The sequence below is a fragment of the Dama dama genome, chromosome 32 (genome assembly GCF_033118175.1).
Source record: "Dama dama isolate Ldn47 chromosome 32, ASM3311817v1, whole genome shotgun sequence".
NCBI classification, from domain to species: Eukaryota; Metazoa; Chordata; class Mammalia; order Artiodactyla; family Cervidae; genus Dama; species Dama dama.
Genome location: NC_083712.1, coordinates 41720578 through 41729825, shown reverse-complemented (window position 1 = coordinate 41729825; position 9248 = coordinate 41720578).

Genomic DNA, 9248 nt, shown 5'->3' with positions numbered 1-9248 from the left:
GATTTGAGTTCCCGGAGCTGTTATAGCTCAAAATTCTGTTTTAAGTAAAGTCATCTCTGTTAATGCTTTCCTTTAATGCTGTCTGCAAAATGCCTGTTTCTGTCCTCTGGGAGATCCAGGCTTTATAGGGCTCTCCTTTTTTCATTCCGAGGTCTCTCTGCAGCATCTCTGGGGCCCATGTTCTGTTGAGGCTAAAACTGATACATGTGGGAGAAAAAAGAACTTTCAGATGGGTCAGTGTAGCAAAGGGTCCCCTACTGTGCAGAAGTTTAAAAATGGGCAAAATACTTGTTCTTTCAGACACTATGACTCACCCCCTTGGTCTGACAGGGCCTGGAGGTTTGTCATGTAATTCACACCTATCTTCTGTGAACATCCAGCAGACAGATCATTCCGGAGCCCTGAGTGGGTGTCTAGAACAGACAGGAAGGCTGCAGAACTCTGCCTTTTTTTACTGGACAAAGTTTAGGGCATCTTTTCAAAGTGAAACATCCCCAAGCCACCTGACTCACGGAGAGGAAAGAAACCACTGTCCCCAGCCGAAGTGGTTAGAATAACTTGGGGGCTGCAGCTGATGAGGGATCTTGTGGGGATGTCTTATTCATCCATGTGTGAGTGACATTCTGATTTGAGAAGACATGCAGTCTGATTAAAAGTCACATAATTAATGATTTTTTGATAAAAAGAACTCTTTGATTCTTCATTTTAATGTAACTTTGACCTCTTTTCTTTCTATGTCATGAAAGAGGCCTTGACTAGGCTAAACATGCTCTCTCCCCCAGCCTGCAGTTCATCACGAAGCATCCTCTTACTTTTCCTGGCAGTGGAGAGGGCTTTAATTTTTCTATGATGACAAGAATTGCCTTTGACCCTGGGGCAGAGGTGAGCAAAATTCTTTTTTTTTAAGTTAATTCATTTATTTTAATTGGAGGATAATTATTTTACAATACTGTGATCATTTTTACCCTAGATCAACATGAACTGGCCACAGGTATACATGGGTCCCCCCCATCCTGAACTCCCCTCCCACTTCCCTCCGCACCCCATCCCACTGGGTTGTCCCAGAGCACTGGCTTTAGGTGCCCCGCTTCATGCTTCGAACTGGGCAAGATTCTGATCCTGGAAACGTCGGGAAATGAAGTTCTTCCTGCCACAGATGTCGGATTGACCTGTTGACGCATGACTGCGAGCCGTCTTTCCCTTTTCCCTCCCATCCTTCCTTTTCTGCCAAGTAGACTATTCTTTAGTTTTGCAGTGCTATGGTACAGTATTGGGGGACAGAAGGAAGAAAGGCTACAGCTGAGTTGGCTGAGGGAGGGGAGTTTGTGCAAGAATATTTGAAGAAGAAAATGGGAGCGACTATTCTTAAGAAGAGAGGACAGAGGGAAAGGGGGAATTAAAGAAATAATTCTGTGATCTCTAAATCCCCTTCAGAGACTCTAAGCAAAGTACTTACACTATGATTATTTTTTGACTACTAGACTCTGCAGTAAAAAAAAAGTTCACTTTGTATCATATCACCACATCATTAGCATCATTTTAAAGACATGTGTCTTAATGGCTGCATCATGTACCATACTTTATTTAATCAGTTCCGTATTTTTGGACAGTTAGTTCAGTTATTTTGCCATTTATAAATAAATCTGTGAGCCATACTTTTGTCTGTGATTCTGTCATTTTGTTCACTCAGGGTAATCGATGGTAGCAGTCCTAACAAACAAACTGAAGTCTCAATGGCTTAGCAGATGTTGACCAAGAAAAAAATGCACAGCTAAACGTTGAGAATTATGTTTCATTCTGCAGACTTACTGAGGACTTAAGCCAGGGAGGTGATTGCTCTAAAGACATAAAAGAGGGGCCCGGACATATGGGATTTTTGCAAACAAAGGAAAACCCCAAACAACCAGGTCGTTGGAACATCAAAAGTTGGCTATTAATTAAAGAAAATACAGATATCTCAAGCAATGAATTTAGTGCCTTTCTGCGTAAGAGAAGATGCGAGAGTCTGGGCCCACTGAAATCACTCCTTTGGCATGCATCGTAACAACCTAGAGTCAGCATCCAGCTCTTGTTCATCCTGAATCCCCTCCAGGTGCACCGTCGGAGGTGGCTGCAGTGACTGATGGTTTGATGGCTGCAACATCCTTTGTTGACTGGTAGGGAAGGGACATTCTTCAATCACACAAGTTGAAGATTGACATTTTGGTCCATTTACAGCCTAGGGTTGGAGTGGGGGATTCAGTTTTTGCAGAGGTGAGGGACTCAGGGTCCCTTCCATTTCGTGGCATCTCCTACCTTAGGTCCTCAGAGCCCTATGCTGGGAGGACAGAAAGAAGGGAGCTTGGAGAAGGCATGCATGTTCTTGACATCCTCTGCCTAGGGAGGACAGAACCACCTCTGTGCATGGTCCACCTGAGGGCTCATCACATGTCCTCACCTCGCAAGCAAGGGGGCTACAGAAGAGCATCTAGATGCAGCAAAGAGGAAGGGCCAATGGGTGCTGGTTACTAACTAGCCAAGGGGCTACCTACCTCCCAACTCACTGTCAGATCTCTAGGATCTAACACTAGACAATCCTCATCTAACACTAGACAATTTTCCATTTGTATTCTCTTTTTGCTCATAGCAAACTTCAACTGGCTCCTCTTTCTACCCCTACAGCCCATGGTCCCCTAGGAAGGTTTGGTGGGATGCAGGCACCATCTGGGGGAAGGAGCCTCAAAATTCACATGCCCATGTTGCCCGGGACCCCAATTCCTCCCACATCTCTGATGCTGCTTTATTTTCCCAGGGACAGAGTCAAGCCATAATTGACTCTTTTGGATGTTTCAAAGTCCCTGATTCCAAGACTGAAGGATGAGTCCCTGCCATTGTGAAAGGTTACCAAATTATCAGGATCTCTGATTGGGAGGGACAGTGGGATTGGAGGAGGTGATGTCAGTGGAAACGCACTGACATTTCAAACGTGACTGGCGACTCTAGCCCCTCGTAACTGCTTTAGTAACTTTGCAGCTGATCCCTGTGATTGAGCATCAGGATCATTAAATGCTAATTGGGTTGAAAATCTTCTGCCTCACGCGCTAAAATTCTCAGGCAGTAAAGGGCTCCTGGTCTGAAGCTGTGCGCTGGGGACATGGTGGCAGGCTGCCTCTGTCTACCGTCACTGCTTTTCATCTTCCTGTCTTGCTACACACAGACTGTAAAATTTTTTTAAATTATTTTTTATTAAAAAAAAATTTACATTGAAGTATAGGTGATTTACAGTGTTGTTCGTTTCAGGTGTACAACAAAGTGATTCAGTTATATGTACACATTATATGTGTATATTGTATATAATATATGTGCTGTGAGATGTGTGCTTAGCACGCAGTCATTCTGACTCTTTGCAACCTCATAGACTGTATAGCCCACCAGGCTCCTCTGTCCATGGGGATTCTCCAGGCAAGAATACTGGAGTGGGTTGCCATGCCCTCCTCCAGGGGATCTTCCCAACCCAAGAATTGAACCAGGGTCTCCTGCATTGCAGGTGCCTTCTTTACCAGCTGAGTATCAGGGAAGCCCAAATTTTTTGGCTGAGCCATGTGACATAGTAGGATTATTAGTTCTCTGACCAGGGATCAAACCTGTGCTGCTGCAGTGGAAGCATGGAGTCTTAACTACTGGACTGCCAGGGGAGTCCTATATAATTTAAACACACACATACCCCCACCCATATATGTATATATACACACATTCTTTTGGGCTTTCCTGGTGGTAAAGAATCTGCTTGACAATGCAGGAGACACAAGAGATGTGGTTTCAAGCCCTGGGTTGGGAGGCTCTCCTGGAGAAGGAAATGGCAACCCACTCCAGCGTTCTTGCCTGGAGAATCCCATGGACAGAGGAGCCTGGTGGGCTACAGTCCATGGGGTCGCAGAGAGTCGGACACGATTTAGCAACTTAACAGCAACTTACACTCTTTTCCAGATTCTTTTCCTGTATATATGATTGCAAGTTGGTGAATACAATTCCCTGTGCTATCCCGTAGGTCCCTGCGGTTGTCTATTTCATACATGGTAGGGTGTATTTGTTCATCCTAAACTCCTGATTCATCCCTCCCCCCACCCTTTCCCCTTCGGTAGCCACAAGATGGTTTTCTGTGTCTGTGGATCTATTTCTCCAACAGAACTGTTTTATAAAGCAGATTGCGCCCTGCTGTGGCTGGATCAATACTCTGGAGTGTGCAGTTTGTCCTCAAAACTGCTGGCATCGCAGCCATGGAGCGGCAGGACCCCGGGGTGCCCTGACATCCATCTCCTTTGTTTATTTGCAGATACGCCGAACAGACAGTCCTGAGGTTTGACGCTTCCCTCCAAACCTCTTCCTCTGGGCTTCCAGATGACCCCAGAAAGAAATGGATGATAAGCATAATACCCACCACGAGAGTGACTCCAGGGGTCTCAACTACTGCTGCGGTGAAGTTGGACAACGTTTGTCAAGCTCCTGCTGTTTGCCAGACAGTGTACACAAGCTTTATATGTGTTTGGCCCTTCTGACAGCACTGCAACTTAGGATCTATTCATTTATCTATTTTTCTGCAATGGAAACCGAAGCTTGGAATAGTTAAATCACAAGGAAAGCCCATGTTTTTACTCCCTACACTAAGATATATACACATATATTTAACATATATATCATATCAACTTAAAAGTTGAGAATTATGTTTTCTTTGGAGGACAAAACTAAGGTCTTAAGTCCCGGGCACAGCCTTTCAGATAGCTCTGAGGAACTGCTTAGAAGAGGTAAGGGAGGAGGCTGGATACATAGGACTCTTTCCAACAAAGACCAGGTAGTGGGAACATCAAAAGATTACTGTTAATTAAAGAAAACCACACATCACAAGTTAATGAATTTAGCACTTTTCTGTGTATATGCATGCTAAGTCTCTTCAGTTCAGTTCAGCTCAGTCACTCAGTCATGTCCAACTCTCTGCGACCCCATGAACCACAGCACGCCAGGCCTCCCTGTTCATCACCAATGCCCAGAGTTTACTCAAACTCATGTCCATCGAGTTGGTGATGCCATCCAGCTATCTCATCCTCTTTCATCCCCTTCTCCTCCTGCCCCCAATCCCTCCCAGCATCAGGGTCTTTTCCAGTGAGTCAACTCTTCGCATCAGGTGGCCAAAGTATTGGAGTTTCAGCTTCAGCATCAGTCCTTCCAACGAACACCCAGGACTAATCTCTTTTAGGATGGACTGGTTGGATCTCCTTGCAGTCCAGGGGACTCTCAAGAGTCTTCTTAGTGTCTGATTCTTTGTGACTCCACAGACTGTAGGCCTCCAGGCTCCTCTGTCCATGGGATTTCCCAGGCAAGAATACTGGAGTGGGTTGCCATTTTCTCCTCCAGGGGATCTTCCCGACCCAGGGATCGAACCCACGTCTCTTATGTCTCTTACAGTGGCAGGTGGGATCTTTACTACCAGCGTCACGTGGGAAGCCCCCTTTCTATGAACAGGAAAGGCAAGATCATGGGTTCATTGAAATCACTCCTTTGATATGCACCTCAGCTCTCTGGGGCCAGTATTCTATTCTTTACCGGCCTGAGTTGCCCTCGGGTTGTCCTGTCGGGGATGGCTGGAGCAGGTGACTGCTAGACAGGGGAGGTGGGGGGCATCCTGTTTATAGTCTGAGTTCTCTCAGGGCTCACCATCAGGGTGGCTGTAACATGATGGCTTGATGGCTATAACATTCTTTGTTTACTGACATGGCAGGTAACATTTTTTTCATTGACAGTTATATGTGTGTGTGTGTGTGTGTGTGTGTGTGTGTATACACATACAGTATATACTATGCTACACGTGTTGTCTATTTTATGTATTATGCATTTTTAATAATCTTTGCAAAAACATGCTATTATTTTCATTTTGTGAAAAGGAAAGTAGAGATCCTAACAGCCTGAGAAATTTATGTCATGTCACCATGTTGCAACTAACAAGTCTGCGAACAAGATTTAGAATCCAAGTAACTGGTGCAAAAACAAAAATACCTGTGTTCTTTGGATGCTCAAAATATATTTTGGTCAAGTGACTTAAGTAACTCTCCCTCAATCTTGTTACTAAAGCAGAGAATAAGATATGAGGGTGTTACCAGATATAATCAAAAGTCAAGCAGGAGTAATGAAAGAGAGCCCAAGGCATTGGGAGATGAACCCACTGGCTAAATAGGCCCCTGGAAACAGACCCACCTTTCAGAAACCCCTCTGGTCCAGCAAATCCTGTGCCCCCAGTGCTTTTCAGAAAAGAGAATAGAGGATGCTTTTGCAAATTGATTGTAACTGGAAGTGGAAAATTCTTTTCTGAGTATTGCATGTGTGCATACTCAGTTGTGTTTGACTCTTTGCAACCCCAGAGACTGTAGCCCGCCAGGCTCCGGTGTCCTTGGGGTTTTCCAGGCAAGAATACTGGAGTGGGTTGCCATTTCCTCCTCTAGGGTATCTTCCCAACCCAAGGAGTGAACCCGTGTCTCCTGCATCTTCTGCTCTGGCAGGCAGATTCATTACCACTGAGCCACCTGGGAAGCCATTCCTGAGCATTGCCTTGCCTCAAAAAAAAAAAAACAAAACCAAAAAAACCAAAAAAAAAAAAAAAAAAAAAAAAAACAAACAGAAAACAAAACCTATGAGGGGAAACTGCTTCCTTCCTCCCTTTTGGATATAAAGTTTGCCATTTAAAAAATTTTGGTTAGACACCCTTTGAGCCAGAAAGAAGACTGGCTTTTAGAAAACAGATAATAGTATAAATTGGGATGTATACAAAAATGAGCTTTGTTAGTAAACAGAGATAAACAGAGTCTGTTCCTATAAGCTTGGTTTTAAGGGAAAGGTTGATAAGGGAACCATTTCATTTAAATGAAGAGGAAGTTTCAAGCAATAGTTAGCAGCTGGTAATCCCTACTTTGTGGGCTAATGCTGAAGCAAGTTAATAAAATGACCTGAGGGAAAGATCAGGGTAACATTTTATAGAATTCCAGAGCTGGAGGGATCTTGGAGAGCATCCAGTCCAATGATTTTGTTATAAAAAAGCAGAAACTGAGGTTGGGAGAGGAGAGGCAATCCCCTTAGGGTCACAAGGATATGGGTGTTATGCAGAAAACTCATTTAAATATTATTTTTTGAGTATATAGTTGTGTGGATGAGAAGCACAACAGATAAAGAATGTTAGCTCTTCTGGTCTCTGTTCATATCTCACTAAATACTATTTGCCTTTTAAATTCGGTTTTCTCCCTTTTTGAACATTTATTTGTTGATTAGTTGTAAATAGCAATGTCTCATTAAAGAAAAGAACAAAGTAGAGGGCTTTAAACCTTATTTATTTTTTAAAACAGTATCTGCATACGATACAAAATCCAAAAGCTATAGGTTCAGAAAGCAGTCTCCCTCTCATTCCTGGCTGAAGCATCTCCTCTCCCTCAGGCTTATTGCCCCCAGGTCCCCATGTGCCCCTCAGAGCATCCCAGACCACACGTGGACAAGCCCACAGGTAAATACACACTTCTCTGTCTCTTTTCTTATACAAACATCAGTGCACTATTCATGGTGTCCTTCATCTCGCTTTTATTATTTTACAGCATCCCAAGGGGGCTGCTAACACATCGGGTCCCATCCAGTCGCCTCTTTCTTTTTAAATGGCTGCCTCATCTTTTATTGTCTGGAGGTCCTAGAATTTCCTTAGCATATTTAGGTCACGTTGTCTCTTTGGCTAGTTCAAACAATGCTGTGATAAGGAGCTTTGTACATATGTCATTTCACACATGTGGGGATCTATCTGGGATACAAATCCCTAGAAGTGAAACTAGGACAAAGGGAACGTGTCTTACATTTTGTTGATATTGCCAACTTTCTGTAGCACTACGAAGATTGGGGTACCTGTTTCCCAACCAGAGCCAACACATAGCCCTATCAACCATTTCCCATTTTTAGGCTAGGTGAGATTATGACAGGTGAAAAATCTCTGGTTGCATCTTTCATTTTTATTCAGACTCTGTTGTATTGAACATCCTTATGTTTACGAGGCCTTGCAGAAATAAATATTCTGTTGTTTCTTTTGCTTGTTTTCCTACTGGTTGATGGCTTTCTATTGATTTACAAGAGATCTTTATATATTAAGGAGATTCATTGTTTCTCTGTACTGCTATTTACAAATTTTATTTCCATTTGTTACTTGCCTTCTGATCTGGTTTATCTATCCTGTGCCTCCCACTTCTCTGTACCCCTACTCCCGCTGGCATTTAAGAAGCTTTTTTATTGCTGTGAACAAATGCATGAATCTTTCTCGATATTTGTATTTGGATTTTGTTATCATACTTAGTAAGATTTTCCCCATTAAAATTTCTCATGCAAAATCTCAGTGTACTTCAACTACTTTCAGCATTTCCATTATTGTATTAAAGTTTTTTTTTTGTATTTAAATTTTTGATTCATCTGAAGTTTCTTTTATGACAGATTTGCACCAAAGATTATGCTTTATTATTTTTCAGATGGTAGCTGAGATATCCCAATACCATTTATAAAATAAATCATGCTTGCTACATTGATTTGAAATGCTACATTTATTACTTAAATCCGAATCTACTTTGAGACTTCTATTTAGAACCATTAATTAGTCTGTACAGTCAAGAAACAGAATAACATTCTCTTAATTCTTATAGCTTACTACATATTTTAATAGTAGTTTTTCTTATTTCCTGAGGTAGGATTATATGGTCAGAAACTTCCTTCTTAGCACTGCTTTTGTTGTGTCCTATATATTTTGGATCACTGTGTTTTTGCTTTTTTTTATTTGTCTCTGGGTATTTTTTGATTTCCACTTTTATTTTGTTAGTGATCTACTGAAGGGGCTCTACTGTTAAAAAACATTCCTTACTCTTCCTTCTTGTTGATTTTTAAATTATATTTTATTATTTGTTTGCCCCCTCCTTGCAAAAGTCCTGTGGGTTTTATGTGCATTGTTTTATAGATATTTAAGGATAATTGAAACCTTTATATTACATATTTCTGCTCAAGAACATGGCATGCCTTTTGTTCATTAAATGGTTCATATCTATCTCTCAATGCATTGAAAAATTTAAATCACACAAAAGTTACACATTTTTTATGTGTTGGATTGACCAAAAAGTTCGTTCAGGTTTTTCTGTAAGATGTTACCAAAACACTCAAACAAATCTTTTGGCACACCCAGCAACTTCCTAAGGATTTTAACTTTGCACTTC